This window comes from Marmota monax, unplaced genomic scaffold (genome assembly GCF_021218885.2).
Source record: "Marmota monax isolate L192 unplaced genomic scaffold, Marmota_monax_Labrador192_F-V1.1 WCK01_AAM20220418_F8-fsc00291, whole genome shotgun sequence".
Lineage (NCBI taxonomy): Eukaryota > Metazoa > Chordata > Mammalia > Rodentia > Sciuridae > Marmota > Marmota monax.
The window spans coordinates 221440-248711 of NW_026693329.1; the positions used below are offsets into that span (position 1 = coordinate 221440).

Sequence of the window (27272 nt, forward strand, 5' to 3'; positions counted from 1 at the left end):
TCCCCCATGTCCAGCTAGCCCCACACCTCTACACCTCCCTCTCTCGTTCACCCCTAAAGAAGCAAAAGGATCTAGGAGATTTGAGTGCCAAGAAGGCTCTGATCCGGCAGACCCCCCCCCTTAAATCCGTGCCCCCCCCTTCACGACTGCGGTCCCCAGAAATTCTCTGACCTCACCCTCCCTTCCCATGACCCCAGTGGGAAAAAAAAAAAAAGTTGTTCCCACCACTGCCCTCCCCCTTCATCTGCCCACCCCCGAGGGAGGGGCACAGGCCTCCGGATCTCCGGGTCATCAGAACAGCCGTGTCTGCTGTGGATCGCAGGAGACAAACACTTCGTCACACAAGCACATCACCCTCGGGATCACCTCTCTAAACCCGCATTGTACAGGAGGGGAGGAGGCTGAGGTTAGAGGGGGCCCTCGACGTGCCCAGGGGCAACTGCCAATCGCCATGCCCTAGCGGGTCGAGAATCCACGACCCCCGGCAGCTCACCCCAGCCCCTCGCCTCCCCCGCGTGCCCCCAGCCCTGGCGCCATCCCACGTCAACGTCTCCAACCCAAACAAGACCCTTCCCAGAGTGTTCCCCCTCCCCCTGCCCGGGGTCCAGGGTCAACGGCCCCAGGAGGGACTGAGCCACGACCCCCTCCCCCCCCCCACGGCAGAGGCGCGAGATTTCATTGTCAGCCGGGCCACTCCGCCGAGAGCGAGACCGGGACGCAGGGCAGGGGGGCTCCGGGAAAGCTCTGTGCGGGCAATGGGGAGGGGTCTCCGAGGGAAGTGTTTGAAGCTGCTCTGTCCAGATCCGGAAGCCGCTGGGGGAGGGAGGAAGGTGGGGGTGGGGAAAGCGCGACCTTAAACACTTGAGGGCGGCAAGGAGGGGCCCCGGCGGCCGGAGGTAGCGCCGGGAGACGTCGGGGGCGCCGAGTCCCCCGGGAGGCCGCGCTCGCGGGAAGTTTCCCACCGGTTGCCCGGAGCAGGACCGGGTGCGCGGACCGCCCTCCCTGGCCCGAGCAGCTCCGGGGCGCAGATGGCGAACTTGAACAGAACTCCTTCCTTCTCCAGCATTCCTCACCTCCCATTCCGCGGCCACCAGCCCCGCCATCTCGGCCCCAAGCCTTCCGCCTGGGCCACTGTCGCCAAGACCGCTCACCAATGCATTGTGGAGGAAAAGGGAGGAGGGAATCCCCAGCACAACCAAACTGCGGCCAAAAAAATTTTTTTAAAAGGAAAAAAAGAAATTCCTTCTCCTGAGACCGATTCCCTTCACCAGCGTGGAAAACCCCAAATCAGGCAAATCCGCAACTCCAGCCAAGATCGCGGCGCGGCGGGAGGGGTGGCCGCGGCGGGTGGCGACCCTAGTCGGCAACCCAGGACTCGGGGCAGGTCTGAGCACGGCGGCGGGCCGAGGATTCGAGGAGCCCTCGCGCCCAGAACGGCCTACCGAGGACACAAAGCTCCGCCACCAACAATACCTGCGGGCTCCTCCTGGGTCTCCGGGGCGCCGGCGCTGCGCGTCTCGACGTCTCCCTTTCCACCGCCGTCTCTGTTCTCCTCTCGCGCGCGCTCTCCCCCTCTCCTCTTCCAGAACGCGGCGGCCAGATGAGGTCCTTGGGAGGAAAAAAATGTGAGCGCTCGCACGATTCCTTTCTCTCCGCCCGCCGCTCGCAGCGGCCGGGGGCTCGCTCCTCTCCCTCGCGCTCCCGCGCGCGCCGCGCCTCCCGCGCCCCGCGTTTCCTTCTCAGCAGCCCCTGCGAGCGCCCTCAGTAGCCATTATTCACGGGCCGCCGGGGGACAGGAGGTAATTAGAGACGGCCCCGTGGCCGCATCCACTCGGCGAGCGCGATGCGGTCGCGGGGCGCGCGCGGGGAGGGGCGCGCGACGAGGGGGCTTGGCTGCGCGCAGCCCGCGCCCCAGACGCGGGGGAGGGGAGGGGAGGGGGAGGGGCGGGGAACGAGAAGGCGGGGAGGAGTGGTGAGCTTGTAGAGGCAGCCGGAGGAGGGGGCGCCGGGGAGACGCTCCCGCGGCTCTCACCGCTGGGGCTCGGGGTCACCGGCTGCGAGGCTCCGAGGCGCTCAGGGACTGGGGGTGTGAGTGAGAGTGTGTGTGTGTGTGTGTGTGTACGCGCGCGCGCGCGCGCGTCAAAGAGCGAAGGGGAGGGACAGAACGCTTTAATATTTTTCAGTGACTTAGGAGCCCGCGGGTAAGCTTTTGGTTGTGCGTTGAGGTCCTTGTGTGGATCAGTGTGGCTGTAGATTTCTGGTTTACTCTGCGTGTGAATGTCACGGGCTTGCGGAGGGCGGGTTGGGGGCAGCTGGATACTAGCTTGTGAATGTGCTTCTGGGTCTCGGCGGGACTGAGTGATGCGGTGTCTGCGTGGAGTGGTGTGTTTGTGTGCAATTGTTTGTAGGGGGTAGTGTGGCTGCGTGGGTGGGACTGCGCCTGTGTGGGGTTGTGCATGTGTGTACGGGATTGTGCCTGCGTGGGGCCGGGGGAGCCTTGTGCCCGTGCGGGCTTGTTTGCGAGTGGGCTGACGGTTGTGTGGGGCTGTGGGCTGCGCATGGAGGGGCAGTGCGCCTGTGCGGTCTGTGGGCTGGCCAGAGGCAATGGTCTGTAGCCGCCGGCGGCCGTGGGGCTGTGTTCTCTGTGCGGGTTTGAGGCCTGGAGGGCGGGGGCTAGCCCTCGTGGCGTCGGGGATCGCACCGCCGCAGAAGAACCGCTTAAGGCGCGAACACGCTGCGCTGGGGTCAGGGCGCAGCGCGACGTGTAGTAACGGAGGAAGGGGAAGGCGGAGGGAAAGGGGGGGGGCTTCTTTCCGCGGCTCCCCTCGCCGCACCAGAGACGCAGCTCGGCGGAGATCCTGCCACTTCCCGGTTCCAAGGTCCTAGAGGCACAGGATTTGAGAGCCCCTGCCTGGCTGGGGAAGACGCCTACGGCCATGGGGACAGCAGGGAACGACTCCCGGAGAGCCCAGAAGCACGCGAGTAAGGCCACCCAGAGAGGCGGGTCGCAACCGGGAAAGAGCCAAGGACTAGGTCGAGACAAAGAAGACTGGGGGCCTTGGGGCTGTACTGCGGCCGAGGGGAGGCCTGCCCGCGCGCTAAGGGCCAGAGCGTGGTGTGGGGCGGCGGCGGTGGCGCGACCCCAGTTCGCCCGAGTACGGGGAGTCACTCCAGCGCCCCAGGGGCACATAATTACGTGCCCCGGGCGGGGCCGCGGCAAGCCGGATTCTGAGCGAGCTGGCGGTCACCTAGCCCCAGGGCTGTGATTGAGTGTTTCTCTAGCCCGCCCCTTTTTAGGCTGCTTGCGGCCCAAACAACCATTCATTCATCCATCCCTCCATTCATTCATTCATCCATCCATCCATCCATCCACTCATTCATCCATCCGTCCAACCACTCTTCTTTCCATCCATCCGATTATCCATGCCAAGGATCACACTGACAGGGCTCCCCCCCTACACACTTTTTCCCGTTGGTCAGACAGTCACATTCTCTTAGGTCCCTACTTCCACTTCTTCCTGCTTGGCAGGAGAGGAGCACACCCCAGGGCCTCTATCACTTCACACTTAGGGCTTGCACCCAAAATTGTGTGCCAGGTGGGTGTGGGTATCTTCCTCCTTGCCCTCCCTGAAGCCTGATGCTCAGTCCCCTCTGGCCTCCAGGTGGGTGTGGATACATATTGGTGCCTCCAGGTCACCGGTTGAGGACTGTAAGGGCCTGATGACACAGAGGCATCATCAGAACCCCAGTGAACTGAAAGTTACTCGGAAACCTGTCAAATAGGAACAGATTCCTGGGCTGTATCCCAGATAGAGTCCTCAGAATGCCCAGAGCCTCTGCCTGGGAATCAGCATTTTGCAGCCAGTTGTGGGGCACCACTGGCATGATGCATCTTACACCCTCCCCAGACCTTAGTGCTGCCCCCCAAGCAGCTGCCTAAGGAGCAAGCCTTTCTATCAGAAGTGAATCCCCAAAACCCAGGGCAGCCCCAGCTGCTCTCTGGACTCCCCATCTTTAAAACAGGGCTTCTTAATGTCCACCTTTAATTATTGGGACTGGGAACAAGGGCGACTGGGTCCTGAGGCTGCTGGGGGAGCCAAGAGAAGGCCCACTGTGGGCACCATTGAGCTTGGTGGCAGAAAACCCAAATCCCTGCTGGGGACCACCAACCCAGTCGTAGATGGACCCCTTAACCCCTGGCACATCCTGGATTAGCTGTCTGCCCTGGAGGGCATGGACAAACTTGCCTCCCTCCTGTCCGAGGGATCAGAGGGAGAAAGTCCTCCTGGTAGCTTATGGGACCCCCCCATCCAATCAGACCCCCAAGACCTCCCTGATCTCGTGGCCCACCCTTTCACCCTCACTCATTGTGGAACCCCTCGCTATTCCTTGAATTCAACAGGTACCTTCTCACCTCAGAACCTTTGCACATGTTGGTCCCCCATTGCCTGGAATCCTCTTCCCTGCTTTCTAAGGCACGGCAGAATTGACCTATTTGTGTATTTCATGGGTATTTTTTTGTTTGCTTCTTGGTGTCTCCACGGTGGGAATGGTGCGGGTTCCCATTTCTGTATCTTGCTGAAGCAAGCCCCGGTCCTGACTGGGACTGGGCTCCTCCTCTTTGAATTGACAGCCCCCTTAGAGAAAACTGGAGCCAGGACAAGGAGAACCTCACAGCCGGGACAGGTCACATGACTCACCTGAGTCCCTCCGAGTACCTTTCATGGATTCTGGGGCTGTGTCCTGGGGGTCTATGGGGATGAAATGGTAGTGGGGTGCCTTGTCACAGAGGAGAGCAGCGCCCTGCATCTAACTGTTCTGCAGGTCTCTCTTTTGCTCCCTAGAGCTTCTTGAGGTAGTCCTGTGGCAGAGAAGTCCAGAACCCAGAGGGCTGTCAAAGGTGGACGGATGGATACCCCTACCTGGCCAAGACCCTTCCATAAGTGTCACTGCAGAGGGGTCACAGGGCAGCATGGAAAAGCTGGGATCGGTCCATCCCTGAGAGGTGAAACCCAGGCTCATGCCAAGGACACAAGTAAAGACAATCCGATCCCACCTGACTGCAAGATTCAAGAGAGGCCTTGATCACCTCTGCCCAACATGGCACCTGGGAAGCTCAATATGTATTGATTAGATGAACAGACAGAGTGGCAACATCAAGATTCACACTCAGGTCTGCATGGCCCCCACACTTCTTCCTGTTCTATCAGACCCCATTAGCAGGATTCCACAGGGTCATGGTACAGCATCAGCACACAGCACAAATGAAATCAATAAGGAGGAAAAGACCAGCAGAGGAGACAGCATGGCGGGCAAGTGGGTGGGTTTTCTGCTCTCCCAGGATCTAACTCCAACTTCTACCATGTGGACCCTGCCCCAGGGGAGAGGGGATCCCTGCTGCTTGGCTCAGGAGAGATCTGTGGGGCATTTGGGGGCTGCTCGTAGGTCTCAAAAGGCCTTGCCGCTTCCTGGTGAGGCGGGGCTGTGCTCTGAAGGGTCCTGGTCTGGGCAGGTCTCCTTTTGTTTGCCCTTGAGCTCTGAATAGCTGCTTTCATGCAAAGTGCATTATCCACCAAGAGGGAAACTGTAGAGGAAGGGTAGGGGAGGTTGGGGGCACCAGAAGGAATGCAAACTGAGGATAAGGTTCACTGACAGGCCACCAGGGACATGGTTAGCCAGGGGGTCACCAGGTGGGCAAGGAGTGGGGAAGAGGACTATGGACTCCATCCCATACCAGATGCAAACTCAAATTCAAACTCAGTCCTGGGCTGGTAGCCTCAGTCTGCAAGTCTACAGGCCTGGAGGAATGTTTGGGGGGTCATAAGTGGGTCAGGTTTTTCCTTTATCATTTTTTTTGGGGGGGAGGGAGGTTTTATCAGGTATGTAACCAATTTATTGAATAGGGGTGGCAATTTCAAATTTCTATGTATCTTCCTCCTCCCCACCAGTCACCTGCTGCATTTCAGAGACTGGGTGACAGACAGGTACAGATGATTGACTTGCCCAACTCACCCACTTGGAGTGTGGCAGAATGATTCATCCATTGGGTTGGCAAATATTTACTGAGCACCTACTACATGCTAGGCAGCGTCCTTAATGTTGAGGATTCAGATCAAGGAAGGGGGCAATGCTTCCATTTTAGTCTTGGGACAGACAAGAAACAGATTGGATAAGGAAATGATGTCTAGTCCTGTGGTTCAGTCTAGCAATGCATCCTTAGGCCGTTTTGTCATTGTGTGAACATCATTGAGTGTCCTCACACAAAGTGAGACAGCTACCAATGACACTAGGAGATGTGATCTTATGGAACCCCTGTGGCATATGTGGTCTGTCACTGGCTAAAACATTATGCGGTGCATGACTATAGTATGTTACATGTAGGTGAGGCATGTTGTGGAAAAACAAATAAATAAAGCTAGGGAAGAAGGCTGGGAGCCTGGCAGGGCCGTGTCGACACTGGGTGGTCAGGGAACTCATATCTGACAACCAACTTGAAAGATTAAGGTAGGAAGAGTGTAAATACCTGGGGGAGGGGGGAGCTCTGTATGTGGAAGCAACCGTAAGGGCAAAGGCCCTGAGGCAGAGCTGGAGTGAGCAATGTGGCGAGTCAGAAGAAACTGGGGACAGAAAGGGGGCAAAAGGCCACACCCATGGGGCCCTGTATACCACTATAAAGACTAAATCTTTTACAGTAAATGAGACACGGAGTCTTTGTAGTGTTTTGAGCAGAGAAGTGACATGATTTCCCTTAGGTCCTCATAGCGCCCCCTGGCTACCATGAAGAGAATGGACACTTGAGCCAGAGCAGAAGCCAGAAGCCAGGAGGCCGGTGAGTGGCCCTCGACTGTGGTGGTGGTGGTGGGGGGGGGGTATTTAAAAGCCTTCATGCTAATCGGTTAACTTTCAACCGCCCAAGAGGCCCCATTTTTAGAGAATGCACCGGGAACTGGGCCCTGACGGGGTACACCGCGGGTGACCCTCCCCAGTCATCTTCCCACCGTGCAAACCTCAGTCCGCCCATTTCATGAGCATATTGACTTGGGCTCGTGGCTGCCAGACCTCCCTCTCCCACGGATCCAGTTCTGTCTCCCAGACCAATCAAGATCATCTATTGCGCAAATTTCTCCTTTGGCTCGTCCACTGCGTGCCAGGTGGTGTTGCTTGGACCACTGGGAGACTGCCTTCACGGGGCTGGCGGGGCAGGGGTGCATTTGACAATCACAGCCCCGTGCCTTTCTGTCCCCGTCAGAACACTCTGACGCCCCACGCTCCCTCGGGGAGCTGGGCTACCATGTGAAACTGAGCAGACGCCAAAAAAACATGTTTTTCTTTGAAGGCAAAGAACTTCATATTTCAGCTGGTGGAAGGCGGGGCGGTGGTGGGGAGCCATCAGGAGTATAAATATCCAAGTTCTCTAAGTTTTGGGCACATTTTCAAATAGCCTGTGTGCCCCTCCCCCGAGTCCCTCTTCCTCCCCAAACCCTAGGGGCTGGCAGTAGAAGTTGGAGGATAAGCCAGAATGCCCCGGGAGTAGGTTCATGGCGGAAAGGCCGCTCTGCTGTCCACCTCTCGCGCTGGGACACATCTCCATCTCTTCCCCGGACTGGGGTCCATCTGACAATGCTGGTGGCTGGGCCAGGACCAGTGCTCTTTCTGCTGCCTTTGATCTGAATGGTCTTTGATCTCCTCTGTCTGCGGTTTCTCTGCCACCTGTCTGTCCATCCTTCCTTACGAGCCAGTGGGAGGCCATCAGAGGAGGCCCATGAACCTCCAGGCTCACGCAGGACCGAGTGTGAGTCGAGGCCCTCCCCCTCCAGCCACCCGGGTGGGACCCTGCTCACGGGTCATGGGGTCTCCCTGCAGGTCTGTGGCCTCATCTCCACAGCCTCTATGGTGTCCTTCTCCAGGGTGACCAAGGCGGTCAGCCCTTCCTCTTGGGGTCTTGGGGGGGCCTCCCCTGGCACAGCATTCACCTCCCCTTCTCAGCCTCAGCATCTGAGTGAATTAGAAGTGGCAGGGTCCCGGTGCCATAGCAGGAGGCTGGCCAGGGGGTGAGGGGACAGAGAAGGCAAGATGGATGGGAGGTCGGGGGGTCAGTCTTACAAGGAGAGGAGTCTTACAGGATCTGCATTCTCTCTAGTCCTGAGTCCCGAGCACATCTTGTCCCTGGTTCTGATGACAGAACAGCTGGCCTGACCAGGGTTCTCTGTCACAGCCACAGAACAGCGAAGCCACACGCCTGCTTTGCCCCCTGCCCCGGTGCCCAGGGCCCAGATCCACCCCTGGGCCAAGTGGCTGAGGCCTAAAGGACTCTTTGCACCAACACAGACTGAACTCCAATCCCAGCCAGAGACTGACCCCCCCCACCCCGACCTCAGCCACAGACTGACCCTTCGCCACAGCAGCAGCAGCTACATTCCGATCCCTGACCCCAGTCCCAGCCCCAGGCTGACCCCTACTCTCTGCCATATGTGGACTTCTGACCCCCGGCCACAATGCCTCGTCACAGACTGACACCTGGCTGCTGACCCGGCCACAGCCTGATCACAGATGCTGGTGGAGGCCCACTGTGGTGATGATCTGGAGGACACATTCCACCAGGCCACCAGGGACTGTTTCAGGATGGCCAGGAGAGGCCCAGCTCAGCGCCACCCCATCCCAGTGACGCACTGTTAACCCTGCACCTGCCTGGTGCTGAGGCCACAGGGCTGGGGTGACCTTCACGGAGCCTGAAGCTTCTGACTCTTTCCTAAAGAAGAAGTCCAGCAGCACCAGGTGGGGGCAGCTGGCCAGGGGCCAGAGTGGCCCCTCAGCCAGGGTATGCAACCAGACACACACACACACACGCAGATACTCCAGTACAAGACACCTGGCTCAGACCTCAGTGTACACACACACACAGCACAACACACACATACACACATGCACAACACACACACACAAATAGTAAGCACAAAATCACACACGCGGGGCTGGGGTTGTGGCCCAGCGGTATAGAGTGCTCGCCTAGCATGTGCGAGGCCCTGGGTTCGATCCTCAGCACCACATAAAAATAAATAAATAAAATAAAGGTATTGGGTCCAACTACAATTAAAAAATAAATATTTTTTTAAAAATCAGACACGCACTCCCCCACCCAACCAGACACACACTCATGTGCAAAGGCCCCACCTCTGCCACTGGACAGGGCTCCCAGGACACCTGCTCCTCCTCACCTGGATAATCCTTCAGCCCCAGGTGCCCAAGAATAGAAATGATGGCACACCCCCACTCCGTCTCCTCCTGAAAGGAGCGCAGGAAAGCACCCAGGACTGAGTCCTGGTTGTGCCTCTGTGGGGCCTGAAGGCAGCCCCAGCCCTCTGTGGGGCTTCCTCTGCCTCAGAGAGAACCAGAGAGCCGGTGGGGTGTGCTCACTGCTGGAGGGCTACTGAGACCTGGGGGCCCACGTCACCTGCACACTGGGGCTGCCAGCCCGTGTATAAATATGCATCCTCCTGGGGACACACACACTCCACAGTCACACAGACACACAGAGATGTGCACATAGATATGTGACATACACACCTAGGGACATGCACAGACACACACATGCACACCTAGGTGTCAGTCACCTGCCTTCGCACATCTTTTGTTGCCTGACTCCAACGATGGGAGTCCCTAGGCTGTGGGGATCTCTGCATGGCTCAACCACTCCTCCAGTGACCCTCTGGCCCCTTTCCAAGTTCTCCATGGGACTTTGCCCAGCCTGGACATAATGGTGCCAGGGATGACGACCATGGGGCTCCTCCTGGTCCCAAGGTGAGGACCCCTGGCTTTATCTGAGTGGCAGCTACAGCTCCTTCTCTCCCTGGCGGGTGATGACATGCCTTTAAGTCTCTGGCAATGACTTAAGTCAGCTCCCTCCTTGCTAAGGGAGACCCAGGCCCCTGCCTCAGTCTGCCATCTGCAAAATGGGACGAGACTGGGCTGACCTGTTGTGTTCACTTTGACGCAGGAGGGCACAGAACAGTTAGGTAACCGGAGGACACAGACCTGAACACCTGGATGTTTAGGGGCAGCTCAGCCCCTCGGAGCCTCCACCTGCCTCGGACAGGGCTTCATCTACTCAGCTCTGGACGTGGGTCGGGGGGGGGGGGCGGTTAGGAAGGCAAGGACGTCCCAGCAGGAGCCGTGCTCAGAGCTCCATCAGCTTTCTGGGGACAGGGTGAGCCTAGGGACCATGTGAATGTCAAAGCCTGAATCTGCAGAGATGGGCTCTGGAAAGATGGAAGAGAAATTGCTGATCGAAGGCCTGGGGTTGTGGCTCAGTGGTAGGGCGCTCGCCTAGCATGCATGAGGCCCTGGGTTCGATCCTCAGCACCACAAACCAAAAAAAAAAAAAAAAAAAAAAATTGCTGATCGAAAAGGAACCTTGATTCGCCTGGGTGAGGCTGGGACTTGATCCCAAACACCAAAGATAAATAAATAAATAAATAAATAAATAGATTGGGTTAAGGAGTGTAGCTCAGTGCCCGAGCACTTGCCCAGCATGCACAAGGGCCCTGAGTTCCATCCCCAGCACAGCCCTGGATACCTAGAGAGTGTCCTGAGTGGAAAAGTGACCGCTTCCATCCTCCCCACCCCCTAACAGGACAGGTGCGGCTCCTGCTTGTCCCCCAGGGCCAGTCCCGGCACTGCCCCATCATGGCTGTTACCTGGGCACCTCTGCACCCCCTCTGGGCCCCCATTTCTGGAGCTGAGAAGAGGGATATTGCTTTGGGCCTGGCTCTCCTCGCAGCTGGCGATAGGAGAGGGGTGGAAAGCAGTTTTCCACACTGAAGCCCCAAAGGTGGAGGGCGAGGTTGCTGTCACCCCCCAACGTGGCCAAGAGCTGGAGAATCCTATCATCCCAGCACACCTGAGAGCAGGTCTGAGGCTCCTTCACCCTGTGAACTCACAGAGCCAAGGGCCAGGCCCAACCAACCACGAGTATTCGCTTCTGGTCCTGTTTCTGTCCACCTCTGAGGTGGAAAGGCTGATGGTGGAGTGTTTTTTAGACAATCCACAAAGCTCCTGCTATGGTTTGTAACCACCAACTCATACAGGACTCTAATCCCAGAGTCTTTATATTAGTAGCATTAAGAGGGTGGAAATTGCTGGGTGCCGTGGCACCCGCCTGTAAGCCCAGTGACTTGGGAGGCTGAGAAAGGAAGATCGCAAGTTCAAGGCCAACCTGGGCCACTGGGGGAGACCCTGTCTCAAAATAGAAAATGAAAAGGGATGGGGAGGTAGTTCAGTGGTATAGCACCCCTGGCTTCCAACCCCAGAGCCTCAATAACAAAACAAAGAGGGCAGAAACTTAATCCCACTATGGCGTTTAGAGGTGGGGTCTTGGGGAAGTGACTAGATTAGGTCATTGGAGTAGAGCCCCCCCCCCCCCGTAGCTTTATGAGGTGACGGAGAGGGACCACAGAGACACAGATACATATTCTCCCCAAGATATGATGCGGTCCCCAGGGGCTCTGCCAGAGCCTATGCCCTGCTATTTGAACCTTGGACCTCCAGAACCGTGAGCCAAAATAAACCTCTTCTCTTTATAAAGTAGTCTGCCCCTAGTGTTTCATTATAGTAACAGAAAACTGACTCACACAGCTCCCAAGACATGTGCCAAGAGACTCACGCCCAGATACTTCACGTCGCGTTTTGGAACCCCAGTTTTCCCCACCTTTAAAATGGGGGAGAATAGCAGGGCCTAAATCATGTTGAGGAGGTACTCAGAAGTCATCCTGGGGTTTGTCATGTTGTGAGCCCTTGAGAAACGTCAGTCCTGATGATTGTCACTTCCTCCTGGTCCGTGGAGAGGTAAGGCTTCAATCTCTGGGATTGAAGGATCACCTTCCAATTTCACAGTGATGATCTGAACATGGAACTGAGAAATCCTACTCACTTCTGCTGTCGGGTCAAGCTGAAGGCCACCCCCACTTTGACCCTCATGCCAAGTGACCACCACCATGTGCCCTGGGCTACGAGTGCTCCATCTCTTCATGACCTCCCGGAGGCCATGTGAGGGGCTCCTAGCTGCAGACCCAGAAACTGGGGTTCAGAGAGGGAGCTGAAGAAGGGTAGAAGCAACCGGAAGACAAGATTTCACCTCCATATAAGGAAGAGCTTGCTAACAGGCAGAGTTGCCCAGAAATGGAAGGGGTGAGCTGTGATGGGCGGTGGTGAGCGGCCTGGGACTGCAGGCATGCAAGGAGAAGGGGGCGGGCCGTGCGGGTGGGCGGCCGGGACACTGCCCAGGAGAGGACTGCTGGCATCTCTGGTCCTGTGACTTGACCCAAGGCCACGTGAGCAGGAATGGAATTCCAGAAGGTCAGCGCTGGGGGCCAGGGCGACTGCACTCCTGCTCCAAATCCCCACGTGAAAAGTGGGGGACTGGAGAGAGGCCAAGTCCCCTCCCCGGGTCACAAGAATTCCTTGTTTTGAGGCAAACACCTACCTTTAGAAAGGTGTAAAAAGACACAAAAATAGAAAGAAGACGGCGGTCCAGAATCATCCTCCACGCAAGACTCTCAATATTTCCTTGCTATCTTTTTGTGCGTGCCTCAAATTTGGCTAGAAATCCTAATGTGCTTCAAAATGATTTTTATTGAGATATGATTCACATAATATAAAAGTCTCCCTCTCAGCTGGGCACGGTGGTGCATGCCTGGAATCCTAGGGACGTGGGAGGCTGAGGCAGGTGAATCACAAGTTCGAGGGCAGCCTGGGCAGCTTAGCAAGTCACGGTCTCAAAGTAAAAAAAAAAAAAAAAAAAATGAAAAGAGCTGGGGGTGGGGCTCAGTGGTTTAGCAAGTATGAGTCCCCAGCGCTGCGTTAACAAACACCCCCTAAAGCGGACAATCCTGTGGTTTTTGGCACATCCACAGAGCCGTACAGCCAATACCATCATCTGATATTAGAACTTTTGACTCCCTCCCTAAGAGAAACCCCGCCCCATCAGCAGCTACCTTTTTCTTCCTGCTCCGGTCCCTGGCACCTACTCAGCGACTTCAGGATTTGCATGTTCTGGTCATTTCATAGGAACAAGGTCAGAGGCCCTTCTGCACCTGGCACTGGTGTAGTTTTAATATGCAACTTTCGAAACCTATTTTCACCTAGAATGACAAAGTCACCTTTTCCATATTGCCACCAAGATCGTTACGATAAATAGGCTGGACTCTTGCGTACGATGGAGAGATTTTTAATAGTTTCCGCAACTCTCTGGGTGACCACCAACAGCTCGCTGAGGCCCCACTGTTGCTGGGCCAGACCAGTTTGGTGGCCTCCTCCTTGGCCTCCCTGTCCCCGTTCTTGCCTGCGTTGGTCCTGAGGGCAGCCAGACGAGAGCCAAATGGAAGTCAGATCCCGTTCCTCCCTTATCCAGAACTCTTAATGGCTCTCATCTCCCAGAGGACTTTAAACCAAACTCCCCGCCACAAGTGGCAGTCCCCCGTGCAATCTGACCTCTACCCGCTAGGCACTGCCAGCGGCTGGGAAGGTCAGGATAAAGGGTTTCCATCCCTCACCTTCCTCAACTCACAAATGACACAAGTCCAAACTCAATGACTTCACCTTCTCCCACTCTCTCCTGGGCGCTGCTCTAACACGCCAAGTATAGCCCCACCCCAGGGCCTTTGCACTAGTCCTTGCTTCTGCCTGGAACACATCTCTCCTAGATATCTGCCCAGCACCCCAGCCACTCTCTATTCGGGTAGGTCGGCTGTCTTTTTCTTCCTAACACTCACTACCTGATATATCTGTTTGTTCACTGCCTTCTCTCCCTCTAAAATGGCAGCTCTGTGGCAGGTTGTCTTGTTCGCTGATAGATCCCCAGCACCTAGCCTGGGGTTGCAGCTGTGACTAGTTGGGCTGTTTCCAATAAAATCAGGAATGTAAAGAAGCAAATGGAAAACCCAGGCACCCCACACGGCAGACGTTACGCACTGACGGTGGACATGTGGTGTCATCGTGAAGTGAGCCAGCATCCTTACATCAGGAGAGGTCACATAAAAAAAAAAAATCCAAATTCCGGCTGCTCCAGAAAACCCGGCTCTGGTCATGTGGGGCCACACACCCTCGGGACCACCACCATCAGCAGGCATGGAGAGCCTGGGCCCGGGGCTCCCACCCATCATCCGTCCTGGGGTTGAAGGCCTTGTGTCCCCTGAGAGACACCCGAGTCGTGGTGTCCGTAGGACAGCTTTCTCTGGGGAGACCTCAGGTCTCCCCAACAGCTGCCGCCTGATATGCCAGAGCCGTATCAGCGCCCTGAAGGGCCCCAGCCACCAATGAGGGTTCTCCGTGTCTTTGTTCCACTCGGGGACCTTCCTGAGCACACCGAGCTCTCTCCATCCCTAAGTGCCCAGCCTCCACTTCATCTTGTGTCTTCCAAGGGCCCCACTTTCCCCTGAGGAGCCTTCGAGGTACCCCGGCATTGTACGTGTGCCTGGTGTGCCCTGCTTCCATCTGGACCCTGAGCTGGGGGGACTCTCCCTGCCCCCAGGCCCTGGCAGAGTGCAGTCTGGCACCTGGTGGGCCTGCAGGGACATTGCTACCCAGGAGCACCATGTGGGGGCAGCGGGAGGAGCTGAGGGTCTGATCTGGGTCACAACAGGTGCCCCCATGCCCTTGTCAGTCACCTCTCATGCACCAGGGGTCACAGGGGCACAAAGATGTAAAACCCAGTGGCGGGGCCGGGGGCGGGGGGGGGTTGCAATGGGAGACGGGTCCAGCCGGGCCACGGCAGCTGGGCCTGTGTGTGCTCAGGACCAGGACAGAGGGCTCCACGCTGGGACGCGTCCCACGTTCTCCCAAGGCCTCAGTCTCCCCACCCGCACTGAGTGCCCCCCTGATCAGCGGCGGCCTCTGAGGCCCCGCTGCCCAGCCCCGCCTCCCCATCCTGGAGAGGTTTTCCGGGTACTGCGGGCCCTGCCTTCCCATCCATCAGGATTTTGCTGCATTCCTGTGAGTCATTCTCCAAACAAACCGTGCGAGGGAGAGAAAGGAGCAGGAGAGGGGGAGGGGAGGCTGGGAAACAAACCCAACCCTACTTCCTCCCTCCCGCCTGCCCCCAGCGCCCCCTTCCATGCACTCATGGGGCTCCCAGGGAGAGCTCTGGAGTATGAGGCAGGTCAGCTCATGCTGTGGACTTGCTGTGTGACCTCGGGCAAGACCCTTGCTCTCTCTGGGTCTCTGGAGAAAACCACCCTGAAAGGTCCGCACCTACAGGATGGCCTGGGATTCTGAGAAGGCTCTCAGAAGCAGACGAGGCAAGGTGTTGTCCTGATGTTTCTGAAGTGCTCCCTTCCGGGCCTCAGTCTCCCCACCTTGGTAGGCACACCTGGAGACGCAGCTGGACACGGAGAGCCCAGATGTCCAAGTCACCTGTGCCAATCGCAAGGCTGGGGCCAGCCGGCAGGGCCTCCCACAAAAAGCCCTAGTCTCAGTGGCTGCTGTGTGGCCATTCCCTAGTGGCAGATGAAATGCCACCTTTGGCAATCTCTGACTCATAGGCCCAGGGGCCAGAGGATGAGGAGGGGCTCTGGGTAGACCCCAGGTCAGGGGTTGGGAGGGACCTCTCTTCACAGCAGCAGCCCTCAGCCACAGCTGTGTGTCCATGTTGTGTGTGTGTGGGGGGGCAGTCATGCATGCTGGAGAGCCGGACGGGTACCCCAGGAGGCTCTGGTCATGTGGCTTGGAGCCTGAATCATGGATCCGGAGGACGGGAAGTGTGTGTGTGTGTCTGTGGGACACTGTGTGTCAGCACGGGGTGAGGGGGGTGGGAGCCAGCTCTTCCTCCCCAGATGCTCCTTCCTGTGGCAAAGACTCTCTCTGAACTGTTTCTCTGAGAAGCAGGTTCCTGAGTCACCTTGGCTGCTGCCACCACCTCTAATGGCAGGAGGGGGTGGTGGGGGGCTAACCAACCGCCCATGGGGCCTCCCCGGCGTGCATGTGCGTCTCTGCCGCCGGAGCCCTGATGTGACGTGGTCGTGCGGTGAGGCCCGGGGCAGTGGGAAGTGTGTGTGAGCCTGGGTGAGAGGGATCTGGGAGGGTAGGAGAGGGGTGTGTGGGTGTCCATGAATTGACCACAAGTGGCAGGGGCGCGTGGGCGTGTCCACGTGGACCTGAATGAGTGTGTGGGTGTCGTCTCTGCTGCCAAGTGAGCTGGCACCCAGTGTGGTGTGTGCGTGCATGTGCGGTGGGCAAGAGAATTTCCTCCCCAAGAGCCAGGCTTGGCCACGTCCTTTTCCGAGCGCTCGAGTTCTCTCCCGGCTCCTCCGAGAGCGGGTTCAAGAGCCTGGGAGCTGCACCCAGTGGCCTGCACAGCACTTAGCCATGGGCCCCCTCATGGTTCAGAGCCAAGCTCGGGCCCTTGGCCCAGACAGATACCCTAACACACGGCACTTTGGACTTTGTTGGGGTTCACGAACCTGAGCAGGGGGGCCCCACTTCCACAAGGCCCAGCAGTTCCACGGACCTAGAAGCAGGCGCTTAGGGCCAGAGCCAGTCCTGAGGCCTAGGAGTGGAGGGGTGTGGAGGGCAGGCCTGGTGGTAGGGGCCTCTGGAGACAGGTGATAAGAAGGGAGTGGGGTCCTGGGCACCTGGGGCTGGGGGCACTTCGGAGTGTGAGAAAGCAGAGAGAGAATGAGAGGAGCCAGCTCTCTGAGTGTCCCTGCGATGGTGGACAACACAGTCACATGCTCAGAACCTGCTCTGGTACTGACCGGCCCTGGGTTTCCTGAGCTTCCCCAGCTGCCCCGGGAGGAGGAAGGACGCTACCCATCTTCAGAGGCTCTCAGCCAGGCCTGCAGCACTCAGGCCCTCCATCGGTGGTCCTGCTGCTGCCAGGGACTCGGGAGGAGTCCCAGGAGGACACTCCTCTCCTTCCCTTCTACTCTCTGGATCTGTCTTCCCACCTGTTCAAATGGGTTGGGGTGGGGGGGGGGCCCTGAGAGACCCGGCGGCCACCCCCGACTCATTTCTTGGGAGATAAAAGCTGGCCTGTGTGTGGCTGCGGTCTCTCGAGGACTCCACACCCACCCTGCACCTGAGGATAGGGCAGGCCCTCAAAGGACTCTGAGATAAATGTTCCCTTTGTGCTTGGATCAGAGGGTGGCAGGGGCCCTGATCACAGGGTTCAGCTCCGCGCCTCGGCAGTTGTAAAGTCGGAACATGCTGGGTGTTTCCAGAGAGCTTGAGCATTTGAGCACAGAGGAAGGGTGGACGGTCTCTGGTCTCTCCTGACTCCCAGGCCATTGCTCTGCGACGCTCGGCCGGTTAGCAGGGGAGTGTGGGCAGGAGGTGGCCAGCACGTAAGGACAGGTCCACAGAGAATCCCCAAGTCTCAGACACGGCACGGGAGCTGTCTGGGAATCCCAGGAGATATACCAGAGGGGGGACTCCCCTCGCCCTCCCATCAGGACTCAGCCTGGGATGCTAAGCTTTCGGGCTTCGAGAAGGGGGCTCGCCTGAGAGGGCGGCCCAGAGGGGAGGGCAGGAGATTGCCAAGGCCAGCTCCCATTCACTCAGTGGATGCCAATTAGCATTAGTGTCAGCAGAGAAAACAGGGGTGCGCCAAGTGACCAGCTTCCCACCATTCAAGGGCCCTCTCTCAGAAGGGCCACCCCCCGTTTTATCTTGAAATCCACATACACTTGGAGGGACCCAAAGAGGAAAAGGAGAAAGTGCGGGGTCACAGCGAAGTGAAGTGGCGGGGGGGGGGGGGATGGCAGATGGGACCTGAGAGACCCGGGGGACCCACTCCCTCATTTCTTGTAGGTGGACAGTGGGGGAGCCCAGCTATGTGGCTGCAGATTTGTAGGCCTGCCCAAGGACTCCAAGAGCTTTCTGTCCTTGAAGCCACATCAAGTCCCCAGGGGGGCTGTGATCTCCTAAGTCAGCTCAGAGATGACGGCCTCGGCTCAGCCTCTAGTAGCCCCATCTCACTGGGATTGAAAACCGCAAAAACCTTCTGGAAAATCTTTCCCCTCTAGCCACACTGCCCCCCTCGGTGTTCTGACCACCCCGGGAAGCACATTCCTGCCCCAGAGCCTTTGCACGGCTGTTCCCTCCACCAGCACCGCCCTTCAGCCATGCACGGGGCCCACTCAACTGCCTCAAGGGTTGGTTCTTCTTTGCTTTCTCAGTGCGGCCTCTTCCACCCCATGCCCCAATCTCAAACTTGCAAATGTCTGCCCCACTCTGAGAGAGGCTCGGCAATGTACTTGCTCAGTGCGCTCGCTCAACAGCTGCACAGGAGCAGGAGCTCCACCAGGCCAGAGAACACTGTCTGCTTATCCGTGGGCATCCACAGCCTGCCCCGCTCCCAGTAGGGCTCCGAGTGTTGTCACCCCCTCCGAGTGTTGCCACCCCCTCCAAGTCTAGGCCCCGTCCCCTGGTCAATGGCTTGCCTATGGATAAGGGCGGCGGTTCACAGTGTCCTTCACTGTTCAATCCGGGACATCTTCCTGGCTCCCTGGCACCCAGACTCTGCACTCATCCCTCAAACCTTCCCCTTCACTGCACAGAACACCCCATCCAGCCCCCTGCTCCCCTGAGCCCTCTCTTCTAGGCCCCCAGCCACCCCTCGCCCACCTTGGCCCCGTCTCCTACCTGGTCTTCCTCCCACCAACTGCTGGCCTCACATTCTGCCCGCCCGCACACACCATCCTCGTCATTCAACCCAGAGCCCGGGTGCCCCATGTCCCACGGGCCAAAGGCCAAAGTTCCCCTCCAGGCTGGCCATTACTGAGCCCCATCCCTGTTGGCTGGACCCAACTGCCCAGGGCCTCTTGACACCTCAGGGCCTTTTCTCAAACAGACCCTGGCAGCCAAAGGCCTCATCTTCCCTCCGCCCACTCTGAGAGCCTGATCTCCACCCTTGGCGTCCCCCAGGGAGGCAGCCCCATCCCTGGGCCACATGCTACTGTGCTACCGCTCTGCAGCATGACCTCCAGTTCCCCTGCTGGCCTGGAGCCTCCCTCGGGGCCTATGAAACAGAGACTCAACAGACTTTTTTTTTTTTAAAGAAATAATGACAGAAACAAATCAGTGAGCAGGTAAATCAATGAGTGAATGAGTTGAATAATTCTAGAAATAAGTCTACAGTCAAGTCCTGGGTTCGGGCAGGTCTCTGCGGCTCTCTAGTCTTCTATGTGGACCCCCCCCCCCGGGTGGGGGACAGGCTTGAGTGATGGGAGGGTGTACCAAGCAGGATGGGCTATGCTCCGTTACGGTAACGAGACCCCCAAATCTCAAGAGCTCAAAACAACACGACACATACATCAAGGCGGCAAGAGGCTCCTCCTCGCTGAGCAGTTGCTATCCCAACTTTGGGCTGCTAGAAGAAAAGACAGCATTGGCAACCCCACCCTGCCTATGAGAGGCTTTGGCTCAGAAGAACCACATATTACTTCTGCCCAGATGGCCTCAGCCAGGACTATTCTCATGACCCCACCCAAGCAGAAGATGCCACCATGGGCTTGGGAGGTGGAGGACCCGAGGTCTTGGGCCAACACTTCAAGTAACACCAAAGACAGTATGAGAGTGGAGGTCTCCTGAGTCTTGGAGGCTGGGCTGAAGATTTTAGACTGGGAGATGCATTTAATATTCACGGTAAACGCAGCTCCATGGCAGAGCACTTGCCCGGCACTGGTGAGGTCCTGGGTCCCATCTCTAGCATAAACAAATGAAAAAAACAGGGCTGGGGAGACAGCTCAGTGTAAAAATTACCCCTGCGTTCAATACCCAGCATCAGAAAAACAAAAACCAAACAAACAAAAACTCTTGGGTAATATTCTGTAGCCAGACTAGAAATGTCCCCATTTTGCAGTTGAGACAGCTGAAACCCAGCGGGGACGGATTCACCAAGGTCACCCAGCTTGTGAGAGGTTGGTCAAGGTCAGAACCAGGTCTGTGTGATTCCAGACTCTTAACACAGCCCACGGCCAGCACCAGCCAGCCCTTGGCTTCCTCTGTAGAAGCTGGCTGATGGTCAAGCACTGGCTAGACAGGTGTCCCCCGCAGGAGGTCATACAAAGCCTCCTGACTCTCCATGGTCCACTCCCAGGTATCCTATGCTAAAACTCCTGGAAATGATAAGACCAGTTCCAGATTTTGTTGAGAGAGAGAGAGAAACTGAGACCCAGAGGAAGAAGAGATGGGCCCCAGGTCACGTCATGGAGATAAGATCACAAGTCTCTTTCTTTCTTTTTTTTATATTTTATTAGTTGTTGAAGGACATTTATTTATTTACTTATTTATCTGTGGTGCTGAGAATCGAACGCAGCACCCCCCCCCCACACACACACACACACACCTGCTAGGGAAGTGCTCCACCACTGAGCCACAACCCCAGCCCCCAGGCTCTTTCTACCTTCAAGTCTCCAACTGCCCTGACAACAGTAGGTGCCCTGGGAAGCCTTGGTCTGAGCCAGAGCCCCTCCGAAGTTGGGTTGGCCAGGCATACACAACTCTACCAAGCAGCAGCCAGGGCAAGGTTGCAATGGGCCACCAAGGCAGCGTGCCAGGCCCTGGCCCATCGAGCTGATCATGCTCTTAAGAGCTGGGCAAGTTGGCTGGTTAGCAGGTGGTAGCTCATTGCTTCTAGGGACAGACCCACCAGGGAGGTGAAAGAAGTGTGGAATAGGGTAAGCGTCTCCACCAAGAATCCACACCCAGGATTTCCAAAAACAAAGGCCTTGGGGGCCCTCTGAGAAGCCGTGTGTGCAAGGGGAGGGCTGCAGAGAGTAGCATGGAACAAAGAAGAGAGGTCAGTGGAGTTTGAAAACAGACCCAGTTCTGTGACATTGACCTCTCTGAGCCTCCGTTTTCTCATCTGAAAATAGGAACCTGATCAAGATTATATATGATGTGCCCAGCACGGTGTTGCATGCCTATAATCGGAGAGACTCGGGAGGCTGGGACAGAAGGATCTCAAGTTTTGAGGGCAGCCTCAATAATTTAGGGAGACCCTGTCTCAAAAGAAAAAGGAAAAAAAATAAAAGCTCAGTGGTACACTGAGTTACTGGGTTCTATTGCCAGTATGAAAAAATAAATAAAAAGGTTACCAATGATGTACCCAGTAAGTACCTAGTGTCCTCAGCTCAACAAATAGTATGTGCTCAATAAATGTTGCAGTCGTATGATCCAGTAAGGATCATATTTGTTTGTCCACTCGGTCCCCCTACCTGAGCCCAAGAACCATGACCCTTCCTGAGCTACAGTGGGGCCCCTTGCTCCAACCACTACAAAAGGGATCTCATAGGGTCCCTCTCATGTACCTACGAGCTTCATCAGAAAGCAGGTCCCATCCCACAGTCAAATGCTGAGCCTGCATCCAGTCCCCAAGCAAGTGTGAACAGTCACTGTGGCCTGCTTCCCTCCAAGGACAGCTGTTGTGGATGTGGCAGGCTGAGACAGGAAGTGGATTGTCCCCAGCCTCCTGTCACCCCATCTCTGCCTGGAAGCCTTCAGTTCCTCGGTTCCCACGTTATCCCCCTGCCCACCTGGGGGTAGGGGTGGGAGGTGGGGGAGGAAGAGTGAGTGACAGCCATCTCCTTGCCTCTGAGTCCTCTGTATTCTTTACTGTTCCAGGCATCGAGTCCACAAGCATTTACTGAGCACCTACCACATGCAAAGTTCTGTACTTAACCACCATGAGAGAGAGACGAAAGTTGAAAGGACACGGCCACTCCTCCAGAGAGACCACAATCTAGCAGACGCTTTCTACCCGTTATTGATGCCATACGGCTCAGCGGTTACAAACAGGCTTTGAAGTCACACGGGCCCGGGGTTTGAAGCCCAACTCTGCCACCTGCCAGCTGGGTGCCTCGGCACACTGCTTCTCCCCCACTAGGCTCGTGTCTCCAACTGCAGAAGGATATGTTAACAGGATCTACCTCGTGGGTGGTGACAAGCTCCTGGGCACCAAGAGCTTCACACAGAGCCGGGCAAGGAGGAGGTGCACAGTTCATGTGAGCCACGCTGGTCACCTTGACGGGGGGGAGGGCAGGGCTCGAGGTGTGCCAATAAGAGACCTTCCTTCAGGTTTCCGCCACCTCATTAATCACAGCGGACTGTCTGCCCGGCTGTGATGCCACCTGACGCCCCTGGCAACCAGCCCATTCACCTCCATTTTGTCCGCAAGGACAGCTGGGGACGAGGACGGGGGTAGGGGTTCTAAGCTGGGGGTAGGCATGCCAACTTCTTTCCCAAGGCCAGGCATGTTGGGACCTCAGCCAGCCGTAAGATATCCACCTAGTAGGGCACACTGCCAAGAAGCTTATATAGGGACACCACTCCCCACCACACACACACACACACACACACACACACACACACACACACACAGAGTAGGTCCACAATAAGCATCCGTGGCCTGGAGTAGTGGTGGGGAGCCAGGGGGAGGCTAGGCTGTGTCCTGAGATAAGGTAGGTGACATAAGCTTAACTGCCATCTGAGGAGCCTGCGTTTGGCCTTCTTGGTAATAAGGAGCCACTAAAGGGGCTGGGGATATAGCTCGGAGGGTAGAGTGCTTGCCTTGCATGCACAAGGCCCTGGGTTCAATCCCCAGCACCACCAAGGAAAAAAAAAAAAAGCCCAGCAGTCGCTGAAGGTTGCTGGATAGCAGAGTAAACTCTGCCTACCTTTCCAGGCTCATGCCCTGCCTCCTTCAAGTGAGCTAAAGCATGCTATGATTGCTCCTTACCTCCCCATCCCAGTAGCAGCCAGTATTTTGCCCCAATCAGGACTCTGCTACATCCATTTCCCTACCTGGAATGCTTATCCCTCCTTGCAGGTAGACCTTAGAAGCCTCTCTGGATCTTCCCAGTCTGAGCTCAAACACGGTTCTCTGCTTCATCTAAGTGGGTTATTTGTGCATTAGAGCAAATGGGTTCCTTTCTAGGGTTGCCTCTTCCAGACTGGGATCCTGGAAGCACAGACCCCAACCGTGACTCCTCTCTGTGCCCCCAGCATCACCCGACAGAAGGCCGGGCCCCATAGGGACCTCCTAATGGGTGCTGCAATGTGCTTTAGGGTTTTGACTCTGAGATGGCACAGAGGAGATCAGGAGGTGAGGAAGGATGGGACTGGAAGGGCAGAAAGGGTGGGCCAGGTGCAAGGGAAAGAGGGGTGAGGAGGAGAGGACAAGGGGGACACTTTCCAGAAACCACATGAGCAGCTCACCTATTCCTGGTTCCCTTTTCCCTTCCCTCTGTAGAGAGAGGAGAGAATGAGGGAGAGGACGGGATGCAGCCCACCCCTGGGCTGAGGGTCCCTCCAGGGTGCACTTGGGGTAGGGCGGGGAAGTGCACTCCACTAGATCACAAGGGCTCCCACAGGCCCCAGGGTCCCCAGTCTGGGAAGAGGGCTCAGGACTGTACTGCAGTCCCCAACCCCATTGCCATCCCACAGGGAGCAGGCAGGAGACTGAGGAGACAGGACAGTCAGACCAGACTGCCCCAGTGACCTGATAATCCACCGGAAGGATGCATTCAGACAACCCTCACCTTAGGCTATCTGTCTCCGCCCAAGGAACCAGACCAATCCCAGGGGTCAGAGGCTCATCTTGTCGGAGGGGCAGGGGTTGTTTGGGGGGACTGAGGGAGGAGAAGGGCCTTTATTACAGAGGGCAGGAACAGCTTCATGGGGGTAGTAACGCAAAGATGGGGGGGGGTGAGATAACTTCTCTACAAGGTCACAGTACCCGCTCTCAAGGGCTCCAGGCACACGATATGCAAACCACAACTGTGTGCAGGTCAGAGTGGCACGGAGTCAGAGGGCAGTCGTGGGTCCCCAGGGGCCAAGCCAAAGATGGCTCGGGGGCAGGAGGCCCGGGGGCAGCTCTTGCCTCCAGCTGCTGGGAGGCAGCGCTGAGGTCGGGATTCGGTGGAGGCCGTGGCCTCGCGATCCGGTGGCGAGGTGGGACGCCGGATGGCGACAGCCCCAGCCTCCCCGGCCCCGCAAGGCGCTCGGGATGAGAGGGGCTGGGTTGCGGAGGCCCTGCTCGCAGCGCCCTCCCCGGCGGGCGTCGTTTTCCAGGTAATTAAGGCCGCTCGGGCCGGCGCGCAGCTGCTTCCGCGGCCGGCCGCGCCTCTGGCCCGGGCAGGTGCAATTAAACCCGCGCGTTCGCGGCCATTAAGCATTAATGCAGCTCATTAGCATAAGAACCAGAAGCCGCTTTGATGGCGGCGGGCCCCGCGGGGCAGCGTGCGAGCCCCAGGGCTGAGGGCGGCGCCCAGCTCCCCACCTGCGGGGCAGGCAGCCTGGGCTCGCAGCGCTTAGCCACCCCAAGCCAGGTCTGGGACCAGCCGCTCTGTTGGGAATCCCCAAGGCCAGGCTGGGGGACCAGAGGAGGGAGTGTGAACTTGACCCAGGGCGGCCCAGTCCGGGTCCCAGGAGCACGAGTCTGCAGGTGAGGGAGGAAGCCCAACCCAGAAGCCAGGGGCCGCTTTCAGAGAAACAGCTGGAAACCGAGGTGCCCCGCAGCTCACCCAGCACCCCCCAGCCTGCAGTTGGTTCACAACACTGAAAATAGTAGTAGCTTAAGCTATGCCAGTTCTAAAAGCACTTAGCCATATTCTCTTTATTCCTCCAACTACTCTAGAAGCTGGTGTGTAGTTTAACTCTTTCCATCCCACCTGACAGAGGAATAAACTCAGGTTGGGGAAGGAACACTTAAGATCTCATGACTGGTGAAAAGCCAGTGAGGATTTGAACTTGAGGCTGGGCTCAGAACCAGGAAGCCATCCTACCACGTGTGGCCTGCCAAGAGAGGTAACAGGGACAGGTGGAGGCTGTGGCCAAGTTGTGAGCTGGGCTTCCTACCCAGCAGACAGTAGCCAGTTCCACCAATCATGGCCTGGGGGAGGCAGGATGTAAGAATCCATACTGGGGTTGGGGTTGTGGCTCAGCAGTAAAGCAATCGCCTAGCATGTTGGAGGCCCTGGGGTCCATCCTCAGCATCACATAAAAATAAATAAATTTTAAAAAGGCATTGTGTCCAACTACAACTAAAAAATAAATATTAAAAAAAAGAAGCCAGATTGTAAATTGGATATTGGGAATTGCCTGAGATGACTTGCCAGCAAATCAATGGATCTGCTCCCCCCTCCAACAATAGGTGGACCTTCAAAATCAGCCCGTTGGCTGGAAGTGGCAGGAGGACCACCCTTTTGCCACGCTGGTCCAGCAAATAGCAGCATTCTTGATAATTAACAGGTGTTCAGAAAACACCAGTCAAGCAAACGAATGAACAAATGCATGAATAAATGCCTCTCTCACCAACGGGGGGGGGGGGGGGGGGGGCAGGTCGTCTGATTTCATCTTCCAGGCTTTCTGCGGCCCAGGGGGGTGGCTCCAGGAGAGCACAAGGGCTAAGAAGAAATGGCAGGTGGGGCCTGAGGCAGCAGTGCTGAGCTGTGCTGTGGCTCCGGGCGTCCCCCGGGGCAGTGCCTGGAGCATTCCAAAGTCAAGGTTGTTGCCGACAGACGTCTTGAAGGCCCCAGTGGGGGAGGGCCAAGAGCCCTGGAAAAGGAAGACTGCCTGGTTCTACTTGGCAGCGTTGGAGCAAGAAGGAAATGCCTTCCAGCTGAAAAGCCCAGAGAAGGTGGGCAGTTGCCCAGAACCACACAGCAGGAGTCAGGTCTCCTGCTCAGTCCTGGATGGTTCAACTTTTATCCTGTAACTGGATCAGCCTCCGGCCTAGGTCCAGGACTCCCTGTGCATCCTTCATGTCCTGTCTTAGCCTGTGATCAATAAGCATTCCCATACACAAATGCATGATGTGAATAACTGGACTCTTTGATTAATGTCTTCCCTCCAGTGCCCACACCTCCCCAAGGGCAGGGATTTTATCCATCCAGAACATGGTGCAGTTCACTGCCTGGCGCACAGTAGGCCTGCGAAGGTAGATGTGGGCCAGATGGGAGCACTGTTACTAGTCACCGTGCCAAGGAAAAATCTGGGCCTGGTGTGGGCTTTCCTGCCTCCTCGAGCCCCCCACCCCCCTTCTCCTTCTCACAGCTGGCTAAGGGGCCTCGACAGGCTTCAGTGCCTCCACAGCTGAACTGGCCTGGAGAATACAGGCAGGGGACGGCTTACCCCAGCTTCCCACCCTAAGGGCCAGCTGGTTGGCAAAACTATCTGTCCCAGGGGTCCCGGGCAGCCTCATTAGGGGAGTAGTGACAGACACATTAGCTGTTAAGAGATGGGGAGGGGGAAAGGGCTGTTAAAGCGCTGCCTGCCACTTCCCAGGTCACTGGGCCTCCTCTGGGTCAGGGGCTGGGCTTGGGGCGGGGGGGGGGGGGGGGGGGGGACAGAGACAATGCCCCAGTGCAGGACTGACACTGGAGTCCTAGAGCGGGGGTGTTCCCATCTGTCCTTGATGTTCTTGAGTTCTGCTTGGACTCGACTCAGTGACAAACCCCAGCCTTCTCAGTGCTTTGGCCATTCTGGTCCTGATGCCCTAAGTTGGCTATGAGCTGCCCTGAGGCTCATGTGTGGCAGAGGCCAAAGGGATTTGGGAATCCACCTGCTGTGTTACCAGAGCGGAAACAGAGGACCTGGAGTAGGAGCCATGCTCTGCATTAGGGTCCTGGCTTGGCCACTAACAAGCAGTTTTTAATCCTCTGGACCTCGATTTCTTCATCTGTGAAGTGTGGGCTTGAACTACCTTGACCCCAGAGCCCTCTGGTCTCTGCATCCCAGCCCTCCTGGAAAGTCAGGGATTGTCAGTGTCCCTTCAAGCCCCCAAAGCAGTCCTTCCTGTTATTCAGCCACACTGGGGTCACAGGGACAAGATTTGCTAGGCACCTCACTCGTCGTCGTCGTGCTCAGGGCGCAGTGGGAAAGCAGATGTCCTCAAAGAGCAACTCAGTCAGTGGCCACTGTCTGCCACTGATTTAGGAAAAAAAAAAAAAAAGCAGGTGCAGGGCTGGGGGTGTAGCTCAGGGGTAGAGCACTTGCCTAGCACCTGCCTAGCATGCACAGGCCCTGGGTTTAGTCCCCAGCACTCAAAAAGCAGGTGGAGAAATCCCATACCACCTTCCTCCATGAGCACAAAGGAACAGGGCCTCACGCCACAGGGCACACACGCACACAAACACACACAGATCCTCAGCCACATACACAAACCACTCACACATACACACAACTCGACACCGGTCCCAATCACAGACACATAAACCACCCAACAGCACTCCCCCTTACTCACATGAACACAAACTTACATATTACACACACACGAGAAT

The 27272-nt window shown here is 57.0% G+C and overlaps 1 protein-coding gene across 2 annotated transcripts in view; it reads right to left on the reverse strand.

The window, feature by feature from the left end:
* Positions 1–27272, reverse strand: part of Rai1 (retinoic acid induced 1) — a 115312-nt gene that overhangs the window by 73833 nt on the left and 14207 nt on the right. For both annotated transcript variants that reach the window (XM_046456733.2, XM_046456730.2), the window contains exon 2: positions 1474–1608. The gene's annotated coding sequence lies outside the window, so the exon portion shown is untranslated. The remainder of the gene's footprint in view (positions 1–1473; positions 1609–27272) is intronic.